At 33.4% G+C, this 21,027-nt stretch overlaps 2 long non-coding RNA genes across 6 annotated transcripts; one reads left to right on the forward strand and one right to left on the reverse strand.

Annotated features, from left to right (window-relative positions):
• Nucleotides 1-11,667: 11,667 nt before the first annotated feature.
• On the reverse strand, nucleotides 11,668-15,885 carry LOC107962497 (uncharacterized). 5 transcript variants are annotated; one of them, XR_005928331.1, is made up of 3 exons: nucleotides 13,415-15,885; nucleotides 12,418-12,511; nucleotides 11,668-11,888 (listed from the first exon to the last, which is right to left on the reverse strand). It is a non-coding gene; the product is annotated as an uncharacterized lncRNA (long non-coding RNA). The 5 variants fall into 5 exon arrangements; XR_005928332.1 differs by having other exon boundaries at nucleotides 12,418-13,466; nucleotides 13,682-15,862; XR_005928329.1 differs by having other exon boundaries at nucleotides 12,418-13,489; nucleotides 13,682-15,862.
• A 1,007-nt stretch (nucleotides 15,886-16,892) lies between these two features.
• On the forward strand, nucleotides 16,893-18,464 carry LOC121230375 (uncharacterized). The gene is made up of 2 exons (XR_005928333.1): nucleotides 16,893-17,087; nucleotides 18,264-18,464. It is a non-coding gene; the product is annotated as an uncharacterized lncRNA (long non-coding RNA).
• Nucleotides 18,465-21,027: the final 2,563 nt, after the last annotated feature.

A 21,027-nucleotide genomic window follows, 5' to 3' on the forward strand; every position in this document is an offset into this window, starting at 1 on the left:
ACTTTCAGATTCTTTTGTTTTTCGAACATTCTTCTAAATATTCTTTCATTCTTCGTTCATAATCATACCATACAGATAAGTGTTCTTGAATTCTTTTGATTCTTTGTATATTCCTTCATCCTCATAACAGGTTCCCAGATATCAATGATACGAGTGACACTGCTAGTGGCTCAGAATCTCTTTTTGAGCGAGATGTGTGTATGGAGGATTATTAGGATTTCAAAGATGACCAAGGTTGTAACTTATCTCCTGATTTGTTGAGGATGGTAGAACAAGACGATAAACAAATCCTACCTCACAAAGAACCAGTGGAAATTGTGAGCTTAGGAGAGGGACAAGAGGTGAAGATCGGGACTTGTATCACCATGGAGATGAAGCGAAACCTTATTGAATTACTTCAGGAATTCAAATATGTCTTCGCATGTATATGCTTTGTTGAGGATGGTAGAACAAGACGAGAAACAAATCCTACCTCACAAAGAACTAGTGGAAATTGTGAGCTTAGGAGAGGGACAAAAGGTGAAGATCGAGACTTGTATCACCATGGAGATGAAGCGAAACCTTATTGAATTACTTCAGGAATTCAAAGATGTCTTCGTATGGATATGTCCGGGTTGAACACTGATATTGTGGTGCACTGACTCCCCATAAAGGAAGAATGTAAGCCAGTTCAGCAAAAACTCCGAAGAATGAGGCCCAACGTCTTGCTAAAAATAAAAGAAGAGATTCGAAAGCAGTTTGACGCTGGATTTCTAAATGCGGTAAAATACTCAGATTGGGTAGCCAACATCATCCCCGTCCCTAAGAAAAATAAAAACGTGCGAATGTGTATGGACTACAGAGATTTGAACAAAGCCAGCCCGAAGGATAATTTCCAACTGCCTCATATTGACACCTTAGTGGACAACACGGTAGGCCACTCACTGTTCTCATTTATGGATGGTTTCTCCAGATATAACCAAATCAAAATGCATCCTGAAGACATGAAGAAGACCACATTTGTAACGATGTGGGGCATGTTCTGCTACAAAGTGATGACGTTTGGGTTGAAGAATACGGGGGCAACATATCAAAGGGCCATGGTAACCCTGTTTCACGATATGATGTACAAAGAAATTAAAGTTTATGTCGATGATATGATTGCAAAGTCCCGAACTGAGAAAGAGCACGTACAAGTCCTTAGGAAGTTGTTCTTAAGGTTGAGGAAGTTCCAGTTAAAACTCAATCCAGCCAAATGTACTTTCGAAGCCAAGTCTGGAAAGCTTCTCGGATTCGTGGTTAGTGAAAAAGGGATTGAGATTGATCCTGACAAAGTCAAAGCCATACAAGAACTATCTCTGCCGCGTACACAGAAAGAGGTTCGAGGTTTTCTAGGAAGATTAAATTACATTGCTCGGTTCATTTCACAATTAACTGAGAAATGTTACATTGTCTTCCGCCTCCTAAAGAACACGACCCAGGTGAATGGGATGAAGAATGCCAAAGGGCTTTCGACAAGGCCAAACGGTACTTATCTAACACTCCAATGTTGATGCCACCTAGCCGCGATAAGCCATTGATATTGTATCTGGCGGTATTTGAGAATTCTATGGGATGCGTACTGGGTCGGCATGACGAGTCAAGAAGGAAAGAAAGAGCTATTTACTACCTTAGTAAAAAGTTCACTGACTGTGAGACAAGGTAGCTGCCGATAGAGAAGCTGTGTTGTGCCCTAATTTGGACAACTCGAAGGCTGAGGCAGTATATGTTGTACCATACTACTTGGCTTATCTCAAAACTAGACCCTCTAAAGTACATGATGGAGTCGACAGCTTTGAATGGAAGGATGGCCCGATGGCAAATTCTGCTCTCCGAATTCGACATAGTCTATGTAAACAAGAAAGCAGTAAAAGGGAGTACAATAGCAGATTTTCTGGCCAGTAGAGCTTTAGAAGATTACGAGCCTTTGAACTTCGATTTTCCGAATGAAGACCTGATGTGTGTTGTGACCACTGAAAAAGGTGCTCCGGAAGAACTTCCTTGGAAACTAAACTTCGATTGCGCATCAAATGCCGTGGGTAATGGAATCGGGGCAGTCTTAGTATCCCCAAACAGAGATCATTATCCATTCACCAGTAAATTGGATTTTGATTGTACAAATAGCATGGCGGAATACGAAGCCTGCATAATGGGTATCCGTGCAGCCATAGAATGCAAGATTAAAGTGTTCGAGGTGTATGAATATTCTGCGCTAGTGATTTATCAATTCAAGGGAGAATAGGAGACCAGGGATCCCAAGTTGGTCGATTATCGAAAATTGGTCCTTCAATTGGTTAAAGAGTTCGATGGTATAACCTTCTGCTACCTTCGGCAGGATGAAAATCAGATGGCCGATACTTTGGCCACCTTAGCCTCCATGATCAAGGTGAATAAACAAGAAGATGTCAAACCCATCCGGATGAGCATTTATGAAATTCTGGCCCACTGTTACAATATTGAGGAAGATGAAGAGAAAGATGATCACCCTTGGTATCATGATATATTGCAATACGTGAAGAATCGTGAGTACCCGGACCAGGCAAGCGAGAATGACAAAAGGACGTTAAGAAGATTGGCCATTGACTATGTTTTAGATGGGGAATCCTATACAAAAGAAAAAAGGATCAAGTGTTATTAAAATGAGTAGACGCTGTAGAAGCTAAGAAAATCTTAGAAGAAGTCCATGAAGGCGTCTGTGGGACACACGCTAATGGCTTAACAATGGCCAGGCAAATTATGTGATTCGGGTATTATTAGTCCACTATGGAAGGAGATTATGTCAATTACGCCAAGAGATGTAATAAATGCCAAATCTATGAAGACAAAATTCATGTGCTTCCTTCGCCGCTGCATGTCATGACTTCCTCATGGCCTTTCTCTATGTGGGGCATGGATGTGATTGGACCAATATCACCGAAAGCTTCCAATGGGCATCGATTCATCTTTGTGGTTATCGACTACTTCACCAAATGGGTAGAAGCCATTTCATATGCCAACGTTACAAAGTCGGCAGTGAGTAAATTCCTGAAAAAAGAGATCATGTGTCGATATAGAATGCCGGAGAGGATCATATCTGACAATGCGTTAAATCTGAACAATAGTACGATAGCGGAAGACTGCAGTCAATTCAGGATCAGACATCACAATTCATCACCAAATCGACCAAAAATGAATAGGGCAGTGGAAGCGGCCAATAAGAACATCAAGAAGATTGTGGGGAAAATGACTAAGACCTACAAAGATTGGCATGAGAAGTTACCATTTGCCCTCTTTGCTTATCGAACATCAGTTAGAACCTCAACTAGGGCAACGCCTTTCTCTTTGGTCTACGGAATGGAAGCGGTTTTTCCAATCGAAGTCGAGATCCCGTCCCTTCGAGTGTTGTTAGAACTAAAGTTGGATGAAGCAGAGTGGATTCAGTCTTGATATGATCAATTGAACTTGATTGAGGAAAAGAGGCCAATAGTTATCTGTCATTGCCAGATGTACCAACAACGAATGATGCGGGCTTATGAAAAAAAGGTCCACCAGAGGGAATTCCATGAGGGAGACCTGGTTTTGAAAAAGATCCTCCCCATACAGAAGGATTTTAGAGGAAAATGGATGCCTAATTGGGAGGGACCCTACGTGGTGAAGAAAGCTTTCTCCGGAGGAGCATTGATTCTAGTCGAGATGGATGGTAAAAACTTGTCCAATCCTGTAAATTTAGATTCCGTCAAGAAGTATTTTACCTAAAGAGGGAGAGGCTAAGGTGAAAACCCGCAAAGGGCACCCTGAAACCCTAAAAATAAAAAGAGAGAGGATAAGGCAAAAACCCGCAAAGGACGTTTTGAGACCAAAGGGGTTTTGGAGATGAAAACTCGAAAACGGGCAGCTCAAATTTTGAACATGGGGCATGTGGTAGTCTTGTACTCTCAAAATTAACAAGAGGGAAGAACAGTACACCTTGAAGCATCAACAAAATACGTGGGATCTCCTGAACACACATTTAGTTCGAAGGAGCATTTGAGAAATTAGAATAGTGAAGCTCGTGCTGCGATATCTGGAGTACCTTTTTTCCTCATTTTATTTTGTGCCTTAGCAGACTTGCTATCCTGTTTAATGTATTCACTTCGAGTTTTGCTCAATAAAATTCCATCTTGTCCATTATGATAGTCTCTTTCAAGCATTTTGTTGAAATCACGATTTTTGAACTTTTAATATTCACACAAAAGAAGTTATGCATATTACCCTGAAAGGTTTCTAAATAGTACAAGGACCTGAAACAGGGCCACTAGTCAGAACTAACCAGACTAAAAAATGGGAAACATTGGAAAAAGAATAGTCCAAATTGTGACTATTTCTTCAAATTCTCTTTCAAAGATAACGGCTAAGCAAGAAGACGCTATAGCGCATCAATGATAGAACCCAGATGTAATATGAGCATTGATACCTCAAGCATTTAAAAAGGAATTACTCTCATGACATTTCTACATTCATAATCATTCATTTAGTTAGGAGCACTTGATTCATTTCGATCATAGCATTCTAATTATCTGACAGAAGCACCATATCTAGTTAGGAACATTTGATTCATTTCGATCATAGCATCCTAATTATTTGACATACGCATAAGCCTATGAAACTGGTTCTACAGATATTGTCTCCCTGAAGTTACAGTAGAGCAGATTGAAGACGGTAAATCTTGTCTTTCTGAAGTTACAGTGAAGCAGATTTAAGCCACCATCCTAGCTCCCTAAAGTTGTAGTGGAGTAGGCTGAAGATTACAGATCTTGTCTCCCTAAAGTTACAGTGGAGCAGATCGAAGATGGCAAATCTTGTCTTCCTAAAGTTGCAGTGAAGTATATTTAAGCCATCATCCTACTCCCTAAAGTTGTAGTGGAGTGGGCTGAAGATTGTAGATCTTGTTTCCCTAAAGTTACAGTGGAGTAGATCGAAGACGGCGAATCTTTTCTCTCTGAAGTTGCAGTGGAGCCGATTTAAGCCACCATCCTAGCTTCCTAAAGTTGTAGTGGAGTAGGCTGAAGATTGTAGATCTTGTTTCCCTGAAGTTCCAGTGGAGCAGATCGAAGATGGCGAATCTTGTCTCTCTGAAGTTGCAGTGGAGTAGATTTAAGCTACCATCCTAGCTCCCTAAAGTTGTAGTGGAGTAGGCTGAAGATTGTAAATCTTGTTTCCCTGAAGTTGTAGTGGAGCAGATCGAAGACGGTGAATCTTGTCTTCCTAAAGTTACAGTGAAGCAGATTTAAGCCACTATCTTATCCCCTTGAAGTTGCAGTGGAACAGATCAAAGTCACAATCCTTACCTATCTGAAGTTGCAATAGAACAGGATGAAAATACACGAACCATACCTCTTTGAAGTGGCGCACAGCATTAGGGTTTCCCCTTCTCCATCGTTCGTGATGATTGCAATCGGGTTACATTTTTTAAGTTAGCTATACTTAATTTTTAGTTTGTTAATTGATTGTATCTCATGTGCGTATTATCCCATATCATCGTTTTCCACTTGATTTATGAAATATGAATTTATAAGGTCCAAATCCTTAAGATTAATTTCGTTTTATTTTAAGTCGCATTAACGCTGTTTAAGCTATTTTTATAATCATTCTTTTAAAAATCCTTTAAAACGAAGGCGATGTTCGATATTTGGCAATTTGTGGAATCGTGCCCTAACGTGTTGGGTTACAATTTCTCGTTTGCTCAAAGTAATCGAATGTCCCTTTAGAATTTCATTCATGTTTCCTAAAAACCCTTCAAAACGAAGGTAATATTCAATGTTTGGTAATTCGGGGAATCGTGCCCTATCGTGCTGGGTTGCGATTTCTTGTTTGTCCAAAATAATCGAATATTCCTTTAGAATTTTACTCATGCTCTCTAAATTCTAAAATAAGGCAATGTCTGATATCTAGAAATTCGATGAGTCGTGCCCTATTGTGCTGGGTTTCGATTTTCTCGTTAGACTAAATAATCGGGCATCCTTTTGAGGTTTTCAACATATAAATTTTTGGAAGTCAAAATTTATCACGTTTTCGAGGGTATAAAGGATCATGTCCTGTCGTGCTGGATGTGATGCCATATTCCTCTTAAGCAAGAGGATTTTGATGACCAACTCGAGTTGTTCAAATGTTATTAAAAGGGACCGCACTTCAAAAATATTTTTAAATCTCAGACATAAGGACAGTATCTAATCGATTTGGTACCAATCTTGGGCGTAATGAGGGTGCTAATCCTTCCTCATATGTAACCAACTCCCGAACCCGCTTTCTCAAATTTCGTAGACCAAAATCGTTGTTTTAGTGAGCCAAAATGTTTTATTAAAACGACCAAAACTTATTAGGTGATCCAATCACACCTGAACAAAAGATTGGTGGCGACTCCATTTCCGTTTTTCAAAAAGTCGATTCCCCGTTTTTTTCGTTAAATTTAAAATTTTAAAAAGACTTCGACACCAAAGATTACCTTACTTCATATCTAATTTCAATAATTCTTTAAGAAAATGGTATTACTAATAGCAATTATGAGCAATATAGTATATTATAAATTGAAGTATAGAATAAGTCTAATTGTTAGTTTAAATAATTAAATCGAAATTGTCAAGAGAGGGGTGGATTGACTTTTAAAAATTTTATTAAAGTTAGAGAGAAAAGATAGAAAAATTAACACAAAAATTTAGAGTAGTTCGACCCAAATTACTTATTCTACTACTTTAGCTTTTCATAACTAAGAATTTTCTCAAATTCACTAATTTCATAAATTTTAAAGACTATATTTAACTTTACAAACTATCCTACGATTTTTACCCAAACCTTAAGACGCAAACCTTCTCAAAGAGATACAAAGAAGAAAACAAATAAGCAATCTTTACAATATCAAAGTGTTTGTAAATTAAGTACAAAAAAAAACACTTGAGCTAATAGAACAACAATGAAGCTCACAAGTGTATAAAAGAAAAGTATGAAATATTTGACACATAGGTTGTTTGATTGATCTTTTTGCTTGAATATTCTTTCTTCTTGTTGTATGCCATTTAGAAGCTTATATTTATATCCTCTATTTCATTTTTAACCATTGTAGTTGTTGAGGAAATAAATAGAGTCGTTGGAGATAAAAAATAGTAGATCATTAAATTCATCCGTAACAAAAAGTATCAATACATTTTTTACGAGTATTGGTTCTAGTAGCATTTAATGTTAGTTTTCAACTATACAAAAGATGATTTATCGATACTTGGTAAAATGTATCGATATAATCAAGGGCGAAGCCAGAATAAATATTTAGGGGGGCCGGATAAAATTTTAATTTTTTATAATTTATATCTTTATAATTTGTAAATGATTAAATCAAATTTTTATAACTTTTAGGGGGCCAAAGTGCAATTTCACCTTTACTAATTTAAATTTTTTTTTAAAAAATTAAGGGCCAAAAGAGCAAATTTACATTTTAAGGGGGGCCGGGGCCCATGCCAGCCCCCTTGGCTTCGCCCCTGGATATAATTTTAATGAGTATCAATACTTTTTGTCATTGTTTGAAAATTCATAAAAATAGAATGCAAAAGTGGTATCGATATAAAAAGATGGTATTGGTAAAAATTTAATAGGTATCGATATCATTTGAAAAGTTTTGATACTTATTACTTTTGTTTATTCAAGAGACTAAGCAACTTTGGTATCGATAAAAATCATACAGGTATCAATAATTTTTGAAAAACATCAATACTTTCTTGGAGAGCAATTTTTCAAGTGATTTAAAATTGTTTCTATCGAGTTCAAGAGTTTAAAACAGTTTTTGGACTTTGTCCAAAATTTTCTAAGTATTCAAAATATTTTCTAAGATATTTGAAAGTCTTGAAATAATTTTTATTCTTTGAACTTAATAATTTATTTGTTTAAAAATAAATTTTATTCAAAAACATTTTGTTTGTTATATCAAAAAAATATCAAATAAATCTAGTTTAACAATCTCCCCTTTTTTGATATAACAAAACATTTCGGTAAATTTGTTTTTGAATGTGTTACTTTTTCTTATTAGAGTTCAATTTGAATCAATGGTTTAATTTTATGAATTTAAAAGCAATGACTTGAGAATTGGTCACTTTAATGTTGGCATTAAAAGATTAGTCATAAAAATAATCAACCAAATACCAATTGAATTTACCTTACTCTTCTCTTCTCCCCTTTTTGTTATATAAAAAAAATCACTAAGGAAGCTTTAAGAGAGAAATGTTGTTAGTCCAAAAATAAAAATTGAAAGATATGAAAACAAAAAACTAACATTAATAAACCAAAAGAAACCATCAAGTATCTGCAAACACAATACCAAGATAAGCATTAACGTTCTAACATAATGATAGGTAAATATACAACGAAATGATGAAAATGCGTGAAAAAAAATATATGCACCCTAGTTTTCTTCAGGAGGAGGAGGAGGGAATTGAGACATAAGATATGCAGTGTTTTCCTCCATCCTCCTAGAGTCTAGACCACTAACATTATTATTAACTTGATAAAACACATCATCTATTCGAGTATGGAAACCTCTAAACCCCTCAATCAAAGAAGGACAATGCTAAAAATGGTAGCAGCTAAGTCGTCAGAGTAAAACGGAGCAGATGGTTGAGCAGATAAAGAAGTCGGTGGTGGGGCCTGCTCGGCAAGAGGAATATCGTTATGCTTTTCTTCAAGGCCTTCATTATCAACCTTTTGAGGATTAAGATGGTCAACCTTAACCCAATTTCCGGTAAGAGTATCCATTTTACAATTAGCTCGATGAAATGCAGCAAAGCTAATAAGTTGAAGTTTAACGGACAAAGGAGGATCGACATTGGTTAGGATGTTTGGGCGAGTAAAAATATATGACAAGTACGTGCCAAAAAGCGAGGTGAGAGTGTTATCTAGTTGCCAATTCGCTTGGTAATGTCATTAAATAATAGACAATATATCAAAGAACGACATGTTTTGAAATATGACACAATATCCATGTGATAATAAGATGCACAATACGATCATGGACATTGAGCTCAAATGCATACGTGCGTTGAACGTTCAAGGATGGATTGTAAAGGCCTTTCTCATTCGATTCACCACTGAGAGGGAGTTTTAAAAGTTCACTAAAGTTTTCCATAGTGAGACGAATAGGAGCGTTCATAAGAAAAGAGTTAATAGCAACGACAGTCTCACTCATTTTGTCATGTTCGAGTCTAGCATTTGAATAGAATGCTCGAACAAGATTAGCAAATGTTGGTGAACGAATTTTTAAAAAGTCAAACCAATTCTAAGTTGGATCACCAGTATGCCTCGTGGCGTAGTGGAAAAATTATTCTGGTGGTTGTCAACCAATAATCCATGTACGAGGAACGGATTGGGTTGAAAAGAGGCTCGAAAATATACATTTCAAAACTGAAAAATGATGTGTAAGGTTGTTGATAGGATTCCATTCGAAGACGTCAGTTCCAAGCCGCAACAATAATGTCTTGGCCTCTATGTAATCCACCTAGTCAAAGAACGAACAACAAAATTCTCTTGAACTTTTCAAAAAAAAATTTTAAGAACGACTACTAGACCTTTTTTTTGTATGTGTGTGTGTTAACTTGTAACCCTCACACACTAAGGGATTCATATTCCTTTTATTTTTCTTTGATATCACATAATAGGAAAAAACAGGATTATTTCCTTATTTTTGAATGAAACAAATAGAAAGTTGAAATAAAAATTATTTTCTTTCCAAAAGAATAACAATTTTCATGTCCTTTTATATTTTGACCGAAATTATTATAACTGCTTATATTTATAATTTCAGTAAACTATATTCAATTAATATTTTGTATGAATCAAATTCATATATTAATTTTATCTATGTTCTCTATTTGTGTACAATAAGTTTATACATATAACGTGCTCAATATTTAACTATCAAATTAAATCAATTCAATAATTGATTTTCACCTATGTGACAGCTAAATACAATACCAAATGTATTAGGATTTTGTTGACTTCAACTGTAAGATACGACCCTGTAGGCTCTTGTAACATTAGTAGCATATTAGAACATTTCTAATATTACAAACAATGAATGACATCTAGCAATGCATCATTGCTACCCAAGTTACAAGAAGTAATGATTCGACATAACATTTTTATGATAATCTTTTCATATATTATATCATTTTATTCTTAATATCTAAATTGAACATAAGTCAAGGAATATTCACACTTGTATAGTCCAATATCATATTTCTTGATATTTTGAGTAGACTTCAATAAACAAATAAGTGTGATATCTCATATCAACTTATTCAAGCATGGCCATGCATTTCTAGTCTCACTCTAACAAGAGGCCTAAGATATTGCTCCCATTATGTAGGAGGGATGTAATACCATATACCCAGCCTGATCACCAAGCCCGAATATCAGGATGTCACACCACCGTCTCATGTCATACTCATAATAAATTGTCACATTATTAAGAAATTGTCTTTTTTATCAACAATCTTATAAATTTGGAGTCAAACATATATCAACCATCATTAAAACATGCCAAACATACTTTAAATAAACTTATAATAGTAATTAAACATGCATTAGGACCACTTAGTAAAATTACCAAGACAATCACGAAAGTATCGACACTAGGACAAGGGTATCAATATTTTCCCAGTACGGTATTGATACTGCTTGTAAAATCAATGCCGAATTAGTATTATGTTTCTCGTCTAAAATCAAAGCCTCAAAAAAATATCGGTTCCTTTGCAAAAGTATTGATAAAATTACCCTGAGTATCAATACTCGTGATATGATATCGATACCAATCTACGATTCTGACTTCCTGCACATTTAAAAATCATAGATGTATCTTTTTAAAAACACAAATATCAATACCTCTACTCCAGACTAGAAAAATACAACATACTTGAGCATAAAAATCATTCTAACTTTTACCAATTCATCATGCTATCATACCGTCATCAAATAAACATCAAAACGACCATAATACTAGTCTTAAACATTGAAAAGATAATTCGAGCTATAATCAACTTAATACAAAATGGATCTCATAAACTTAGGAATAGATAGTCTATGGAGCATCCAAATTGTTATGGCAAATATCAGTAAAAGTCTACCGCATTGCCCTATACCTAAAACAAAAATAAATAACAATAACACCTATGAAATAACAGAAAAGGACTTGCTTAGATCACTCTTTGAAACCACACGGCTCACATTGGCACTTCACTACACTACAAGGGTTTTAAGAAAAGAGTGGGTGAGCTTGAATGCCTAGAACAACTACCATACAAACTATTCATCAAGCATCAATGAAACAACCATAGTGCATGACCTCAACAATTCCAACTATAATGTCATTTTCACTACAGCAAAACTGACTTTTAGCGGCGTTTTTTAGGCCTTTAGCGGCACTTGTAACGCCTCTATAGACGGCGCCACAAAAGTTTGCGGCGTTTATTTTAAAAAACGCCGCTAAAGGTCATGGCCTTTAGCGGCGCTTTTCCCAAAAACGCCGCTAAAGGTTATAAAATTTAAAAAAAATATATTATAAAGGTCATGAAAAATATAAAAAAATTAAAATTCATTATCAAAATATAAAAATTTTCTATTAAAATTCTTAACTTTAAAACTAAATATAAAAATTAATGAATTTAAATTTAATACATAAACATTGATTCAATATGTAATTTAATACATAAAAAAAACACACACAGACACACTCACAAAGTATTACTATTTCTAAAACAATATTCATTGATGAAGCCAAAGTATTGCAATGCCTGCATATAACTTAGAGAAGTCCTTTGATGCTTTCAATTCAACCGCCAGAGAATCTAAAACACTAGAATAGAAAGCCAAATATGCACCTGTAAGCCAAAGTTAGGCCAGTAAGGAAATCACTTATACGACCCTCAAAGCCACATATGTCAAAGCACATTATCCGATCTCTTTGAATTATGATATGGAAAGATAAATTTTTAATAATGCCACCATAAAGCAAGAATCAGAATTTGTTTCGACAAAAGTCATTGATCATGTAATTAATCATGTAATCAGAATTTATGTATATAATCAATGACTTTACCTTTGGCAAACATGGTGATCAAGGAGTTGGAAAGTGATTGATAAGAGTGATAAAGCTTTAAATCTGTAATCAAACCAAATATATTTCTAAACCAACTAAAAAGGACTATAGAATGACCAATACAGAATGAGAAAAACCACACCAAATATTTTGAGAAACTTGAATGAACAAATAACATTAAAAAACTTCCACATGACTGGACCAAAAAATAACAATGAGGTAATATCTATATTAACAATACAAATCAAATAAATCTAATTTATTCTAGATAACAAGCAGACAGTATGATACAAGGCATAGGGGCTTCTTACCTTGCACTTAAGATGTCATTTAACTGTTTTAAAACTGCTGGGGAAGCCAAATGGTCAAGCTCAGCTCTCAATATCACAATGGGCAGCTTCTCACCTGCAAATATTCCCACACTATCACTGCAGCTTTTTACTATACTAGTTCATATATGTAGCAAGTGCAGTTAGCAGGATGTCTTCAATTTTTAGTGAAACATTTGTCTTAGAACCTTAAAAGCAGCTAAGATTTAATTCTCTAATCTAAGTTTGCTATGGCTAAAGACTCCATAAACTATGAAGTCGAAATAGATTCTAATTAAGTAATGCTAGTAAAATGGGAAAGCTCTCTTAAAGTAATCATCTAATAACTCCAATCATGCCCAAAACTTCAATTTTTGCATTAAGTGCATCATCAAAACAGTTTCATGCTATAGATTATGGAAAAAGCACTCTTGGCAATCATCATAGAAGACAAGTTTTCTTATCTCAACAAAGTTGCATGAATGTGCTAATGGTATTAGGTCCCAAATATTTTAATAGTGAATTGATGGACCATAGATGAATTTATTTAGGTAAGTTGTAGAGCTGGTTAATCATCAAAAGTAGTATTTGGTATTCAAGGTCATCAATATTGCAATGTTGCTCAAACATGCATGTTTGAGATTATAATAAGCAGTACTGTTAAATATCACACTTGGCAAGTGAACGATGACAGGGCAAAAGCAATGTTTCCTATTTCTTTTTCAAATTCTGTTTGAGATTATACAAGGTATAGGGTTTATGGCTTAGGTGCATCATATCTACTCTTCTCTTATCATCCCAACCACAAGTTTAATAGGTCTTTTACCAACTTAATCTTAACATAAACATTGTATTAGTTAAACTCAAGCATGTTATTCAAGTAATAACAAATAAAAAAACAAGGCAATTAAAAAATGTAGTAGTTAAACTCAAGTATGTTATTCAAGTAATAACAAAAGATTCAGGTTTAATTATGAGCCCGGGAAGTGAGCTGAAGTACTTTTCCACTATAATCAATGAAATCTCTTCAGCCTGGTGTGAACTCAGTAAGCCTACAATAGCAACAAAAAGGTACCTATTTGAATCATTCATCCAAAAAAAAACACAGATCAAAATATAATTACACAAGTAATCATATTTGATAAAGAACAGATTAGAGTGAAAATTGTGTCCTAGAGATCAAAAGATGGCCTAAATCAAAGAAGTGGAGAACAAATAACAACAGGTTTTATTAGTGCAATAAAGATGCATATTGATAGGGACTTACATGACTACAAAGCATATATAATACCAAATAATATGCAGCTCCAGCCCAAGCAGTTTCAGCAAAGACACCTGTTGTCCTTTTCATTTCTGATGTTAAGTGTATAACTCTAAGAAATCGAGGGATATACTGAAACCAGACGATGAAAAACAAGGCCTATTTTGTTGCTAGCACATCTGAACCATTTGAACCATGAAGAAATCGCCAAACAACAATATGCATTTATGAACAAAATAATGAGAAAACGGCAGGTGCTTTTGATCAGCCACGTTGCAACTAGGATGTCATGCAGCAATGATAGCTCATCAACATTATTCCCAGGTAGAGTTAACTACTACTCCCTAATATGACAATGCAATATAATCTTAACTTGGACATCCATAATCAGCATAGTAAGCACTTGAAGGAAAACAATATTCAACTAGATTTTCACTTAAAAAATCCTATGGATGTTATATTCATTCTGTATTAGGAATTGAGAATATTTATATTGGCCTTGCCCTACATGCGTTCAAAGCATTACCTATATGAATTAACAGTAGCCAAGGATGATAGACAAAAATGCAATGAAAAAATTACTTTAACATAGTCCATATATGCAACACAAACCATCAGTTGCTCCCGTGTTTCACACTTTAAATAACAGAATACATGCAGTAAAGAGTGTGTCAATGTGAAAGAAAAAAGAAGCATGTATACAAAGAAAGTTAATACACATAAAGCAGACAATAATGAAGCAAAACAAGAAGTAAGAATGAACAATACTACAACATCAGATGGAATACAAATAAAATTGTGGCTCACCAAACATGGATACATGAGAAGGAAAAAAAATCAATAAAGAAAGATATAATGCAAGAAACAGAGAGCTAGATGCATTAGAACAAATGATAATATGCAGCATTCTGCTATTGAATACTGAAGGAAACAACTGTTAAGACCTGTGGTAATGGAAGCACAGCAATAAAATCAAGGAAGAAATATTGCAACATGTGTCGCTTGAAAAGCAAATTAAGATATACACAAGCCTAAAGGGAACCAGAAAAGCAATCGTACAGTGTTAAGAATATTAGAAAACTGAAGTAACACGTCTAACTCACTTGAAAACAAGATAACTAGAAAAAGACTTAACCAAAAGCCTTCATGACAAAGACAAGAAAAAAACATTGGTTTAACCATCCATTATTGACATAAATCTTTGTTTCAATCACTAGTCTTCACCCAAGAGAACCTTTCCTTAAATCAACTACACGTTTCAGTGCTTATGTCCAAGATTTGCAAATTCGCTCCACTAAACCACTGGAACAAAATCAAGCTTATGGATCAAGCTGATCTTTGACATTCATCCATATTACATTAGCAGGTAGCAAGCATCATTTTAGAATCTTATTTGAAATGTCATGAATGAACTAATTTTTGGCAATAAATCTTAACTCCTCAGCAGGATATCCAGGAATAATAGACAGAAACGGAGTATAAAGCTGGTGACAGTAAATACTTGACTGTGGTGTGCTTACCAACAAAGCACACTGAGAAATACCGTAACACTTAATTCAACAAACGTATAATATTATTACTATAAACAAACTTCTCTTTCAAAATCCAAAATTCTAGATCTCTGACATGCATTGGAATGAAGAAACCATCCCCAATATCAAAAAGCAAACAAAGTACGAAAGCCAATGAATCAAGACAACACTATGAGAAACATAATTATAGGCCTAAGTATAGGCTTCGTTACCCGGGCTCAGAGCAATTTGGGATGCAGTACTCGTGTCGACACGATCCGACACGGTATACGGGTCAGATTAAGCAAAAACCAGCGGAGGCGGTGGGCGAGAACTGAGATAAGAAGAGAATGAAGAAACCTGATTTGTAAATACGAGAGAGAGAAGAGGGGATGGTAAGCTTCGTTGCCTTGACTCGGCAATTGAGGTGCAGTACCTGTGTCAACACGATCTGACACGGAATACAGGTCAGATCCGAAAAAAATCAGTGGAGACGGCGGTGGGCGAGAACTGAGATGAGAAGAAAAAAACTGATTTGCAAAGACGAGGGAGAGAAGATGGGCGAATTTGGGGGCAAATTTTCAGAGTAAAAGGGAAAAAAGAATAAGTATAAACTTTTATTTGGGGATTTAGGGCGCGACAGAGATGAGAAGAAAATGGAGTAATGAGCGGGTGACCAAAAATTATTGTTCTTTTTGCGACGTTTTCATCAAAAACGCCACTATATCTAAATTTTTTCCACTATTGTTTAATTTTGATTGTTTTTTCATTTTTAACTTTTTTTATTTTTTCTTTTAAAATTTTTGTGCTGAGTTTATTATTTTTTAGAATTTTTTTTAAATTTTAAATATTAAATTTTTTAACTGAAATATGAACTAAAATATTAAATATTAAATATTTAATTTTTTAATTTTTTAATTTTTTTAAAGATTTTTATAATTTTTAAATTAACATATAAAAGAATGCTTGAAAACGGCAACATTTTGCAATAATTTTTCCATTTCACTTAAAGATTTTTTTTTTGTGTTTTGTTTTTTGTTCTTACATTAAATCATTATATATATACTTAATATCCATATGAAATTTATTTTTAGATTTTAGGGTTTATGATTTATGGGTTATAGTTTAGGGTTTGGGATTTATGATCTACATTTTATGGGTTTAAAAGTTAGTTTTAGGGCTTGGGGTTTAAGGATTGGGGTGTAACGACCCGAACTTTAAGGTTATCGAAAAATGTATTTTCGGGTCTCCGTTTTTGAAAAATTGATTAGTAAATATTTTAAAAATATATATATATTTATAAAGTTAGTAGAGTGGTTAATTAGAGTTTAATTAAGTGAATTTAGCTTAATTAAGAGTAATTAGGAAAATGACTAAATTGAATAAAGGATAAAAGTTGAATTGTAGATTAAAAGAAAATAAAAAGGACCAAAATGGAAAATAGACCATTTAGTATAGTTGAGCGGCAAACAATGAAAAATCTAAAGATTTTTCTAGATTATTGTTGAATTATAAATTATAAATTATTATTAACTATTATTATTAAATAAATTAAAAAAGAAAAGAAAAGTGACAAATGTATGATTTTAAATAGATACACATGTATTAATAATATACACATGTATAAATAATAAATAAGTATTACTTATTATTTAAGTGTAAATAATATTATACATATGTATATAAAACAAAAGAAAAAAAAAAGAGAAGAAGGGAAGAAACAGAATAGTAGAAACGAAACAGAGAGGGAAGGAAGGAAAGAAAGAAAAGAAAGAAAAAAAGCGAAAATATAAGGTTTGAAGCTTGAAGTTTAATTTGCTAACGTTGTCTCGAGAAGTTTCGGCTAAGTAAGGAAATAGCAAAGTCGACGAGGAAAAGCTTGAAAAAGCTCGAAAAATACGGTTTGTATTTCTATAATCTGAACTCAGTCATTATTTGTTATATTTATATACAGATGACAATTGTTAGTGTTAGAATTATGATATTTTACAATTGAAATGGATTGATTTTGGTATGTGATGAATTTATCAAATTTATATTGATTGAAATAATTTTGATTGAATTTATATTGATTGAAATATATAATATATATATGATTTATGTAAAAATTTGAATATTGAATGAATGTCATATTGAAAAAAAAATTATATTGATTGGAATATGATGGAATTGATATGAATATATGAGATTTGTGATAATTGAATATTTGATATTGAAAAGTGAATTGAGTTGTATTGAATTATGAATTAATGTGAATAATTGAAATATATTTGTTGAATTGAATGAAAATATATGAAATTATGAAAATGTGTGAATATATGTGATTATTAGAATGGTATATTGATGAAAGATTTATTAAATTGAGAAAGTGAATCAAATACCCTATTAACAGTATCGGACCAGATTGGATACAAATGGCATGCCATTGGATTTGTGATGTGATGGGGAGATTTGTAGTTCGGCCGAGAAGATGTTTCTGTTATTATATACTTCGGTTTATCCGAAGAGGCATTTAATGCCTTATTGGTGTGTTTGGGAGGATATGATATACTGGTGTGTTATGGAGGATTTATAATATTCCGGGTGTGTTTGGGTTGGATATTCTGGTGTGTTTGGGTTGGATATTTTGGTGTGTTTGGGAGGAATCCGCGTATCTATCAGAGTCCGAGTCTTGTTAATAGGGGTAAATAAGTGAAAAGATAAATCGAGTGAATTTGATTGATTGAGCTATTAGAATAAAATGAGAAATTGAATTGAGAATTGAAATTGAGATATGAGATTGAAAATATGAACCAAAAGGTTCATGAAATGAGTGAAGTTCAAATGGATGATGATTAATGTTAGAATGAATTAAAATGGTATATTGTTAAGAAGTAAAGTGTGAATACAAGTGAATTGTGAATATATTGTATAGAATTTATACGGTAAGTAAATGAAATTCATCTATAAAATAAATAAATGAATACTTATAATTGTTATTGTGATTTTAAGTTTAATTGTTATGTTATTAAGTGTTCGGATTATGGAAATACTACTGAGTATACCATACTCAGCGTACGGTTTGTTTCCGTGCGCAGGTTAAGTAAAGATAGAATGTTGAATCAGCATCCCAGGCCGATCCCAAATTCAATGAGGTAAAGTGTGTTAATTATGGGTAATGGCATGTACCTAGGATGCCTTATGTGTGTGTCATTTTGAAATTGTAAATGTAAGGATGAAATAAATAAATTTAAGGTTTGGTTATGGTATAAAATAGGATTTGAATAATTTGGTATGAATTTGAATTTTTATGAGACAATGTCAGATTAATTTTGAAATTCCCTATTCTAAATTGGGAAAATCATTAAAAATTGTATAAAAATAATTATGGGCTATAATTTATATTCTTAGAATCCTTAATGAGTCTATTTTCAAGATAAATAAACGGGAACATCACCCGAGTCCTGTGCTATGAGATAATTAAATTTTAGTAAAGAAAGGTCGAAGCTGTCAAATAGCAGACCAGGGGTAACTTTGAGGAATAAACTGTACTAATTGGCTAAGCTAAAAATTCTGAAATTTTTATGGTAGAAAGGTATATGAGTCTAGTTTCAAGGAAAATTAACGGAACTTAATTTGGAGCTTCGTAGCTCTAGATATAAATATTTTAGTGACTATTGCTTAAGAAGACAGCTTTGACATGAACATAAGAAAATAATGGAATTGTGTGTAATTATTCTGTAAACTCCGATAATGCTCCATAACTCTCTTCCGGTGATGGTTTAGGGTTAGGGGGTGTTACATGGGGTTTGGGTGTTAGGGTTTACAGGTTAGAGTTTTAAGGGTTTATGATTTGAGATTTAAGGTTTAGGGTGTTGGGATTAAGGTTTATCGTTTTTAGTCTTAAGGGTTTATGATTTGAGATTTAAGGTCTCGTGTTTAAAGAGTAATTAATTAATGTTTATAGTTTTAAGGGTTTATGATTAGAGATTTAGGGTCTGGCGGTTAAAGGGTTATTGATTTAAGAGGTTAGGGGTTAGTGTTTAAAGAAAGCCATAACATTGATTTTAACAGCTTCGTAACTTAATTAAATGAAAACTTCTAATTAAATAGTTTAGTTATCAAAGTGTAACTTTTCATGATTAAGTAACTAAAATGAAATTAACTTTCTCATGGCTAAGTGAATAGTGTAGTTAATTTATATTGTTTATAAAGTCGGTTTTAGATATGATCAAAATAAAATCGAATTCAAAATAAAAATAAGACCTTATTTAATTTGTTATAATTTGGTCTTATCCAAAATAGATAATTACCTATCCATATCAATTTGTTACTTTTTTATTATTTATTTTTCAATAAATAATTTGTTATAATTTTAAAATATTAATATTAATATTATCTTTTTTGTAATTATATAAGAGATTATTTAATATATAAATTAAAAAAACACTAATTAATTTAAACCCTAAACTCATTAACTATAGTCTCCAAATCCCTAAATCATAAAACATAGACCATCAACCTTAAATCCCAACCTTTAAACCAATAATCCATAAACCTTAAAATAGTTTAGATCTATAGTGGCGTTTTTAAAAAAGCGCCGTTAAAACTCAAGCTATTGCAGCGTTTTCCACAAAGCGCCGCTAATGCCACTGAAGTAAAATGGCATGGTTTTGCTTAATATTTTTGTGGCGTTTTTAAGAAAGCGCCGCTAATGCTCGATCTTTAGCGGCGCTTTCTTAAAAACGCCGCTAACTCGATCTTTAGCGGCGCTTTCTTAAAAACGCCGCTAATGCTCGATCTTTAGTGGCGTTTTCTTAAAAACGCCGCTAATACTCAATCTATTCGATTTTTAGTGGCGTTTTCTATTCAAACGCCGCTAAAACCGCCGCTAAAAACCTGTTTTGCAGTAGTGTTTATACTTACTTGTGCATTATTTTCTAGTTCTTTTACATGGTAAACATATTCACATTTAAACATATATCACAATACTCAAACATCTTTATAGATAAATTGACACTTGAGTTATGAAACGTAAAAGTGAGCTCTATCATCACTCATCAGATACACGGATCTCCAACACATCACATAGACTCATAGAGTCAATCATGTCCCAAAAGTGAAGTATAAAGCTATCACTCTCCAACACACCAAACATGTCCCATTGAATGGAACATATCTTACATTCCTTTATCTCTCCAACATGTCTCAAGGCCTCAACGCCCAAATCACAAAACACATATAGATGAGTACTCATAATCCTTTGGCATGCCAACTATATCCAACGATCTCATAAGGTCATAAGGCCAAAATATCCACAATTACACAATTTTAATTACTGATTTAATGCACATCATCTCTGTTCATATTTATCAATTCACATCACAACTTGTATACAATGCATGCTTGTCAGATTCACATTTAATTGCATTTAAAGTGCCACAATAAAGCTCATTGAGCCATCACGTATCCAACCATATATGAGTGTATTAAAATTAATTTATCACATTCATAACCTGTTACATTAGCATCACATTTCATAATTCAACACATACGTACTTACAGGTTTCCACACACTTTCATTACATATTTATTTTGTTAAAACAACATCATCACTATTATTCGACATATTTAACATGCCCACAACACAATACAATTCACAATAGTCATCACACATGTCTCATATCACAATATCGCATCATAATAATCAATCCATAAATATTATCATAATCACATAAATAACCAAAAATAAAACAAGAGAAATAGAAAGCTTACACTCGGAATTTAGAGTAGGGACTTATGCTACAACTAAATTCTCAAATAATGCTTTGAATCATATCTACAAGAAATTATTCCAAACAC

This window comes from Gossypium hirsutum, chromosome A06, assembly GCF_007990345.1.
Source record: "Gossypium hirsutum isolate 1008001.06 chromosome A06, Gossypium_hirsutum_v2.1, whole genome shotgun sequence".
NCBI classification, from domain to species: domain Eukaryota; kingdom Viridiplantae; phylum Streptophyta; class Magnoliopsida; order Malvales; family Malvaceae; genus Gossypium; species Gossypium hirsutum.